We start from the raw sequence: 359 nt of genomic DNA, 5'->3' as shown, positions 1-359 counted from the left end.
AAAAAGATGAAGTCTTCCCAAGTAAGCATCATCCGCTGCTCTGGGGTGAATTAGAGCCTATACCACCCGCCGGCATCACCCTTAAGACTGAAAGCTATCAACCGCTGCTTCTGGATGGAGCCCACATCAAGTAGGTCGAGAATATTTCTCATATATTCTTTCCACTTGTGGGCTACAAGTGAGTCTGATGATCTCTGGAATTCGGGTGCCCTCATCTCCTGGTATCTCTCAACTAGACGGAGCTAAGTCTCTTGTTCCTTGGCTCTATCGGTAACTGGTGGTGGTATAACTCCTGGTGTAGCCTCTGGGGATTCCTCTACAATAGGTATAGCTAATATGACTAGTGGTGGAACCACAGT

The sequence above is a fragment of the Asparagus officinalis genome, chromosome 5 (genome assembly GCF_001876935.1).
Source record: "Asparagus officinalis chromosome 5, Aspof.V1, whole genome shotgun sequence".
NCBI classification, from domain to species: Eukaryota; Viridiplantae; Streptophyta; class Magnoliopsida; order Asparagales; family Asparagaceae; genus Asparagus; species Asparagus officinalis.
This window is presented reverse-complemented; position numbering follows the sequence as displayed.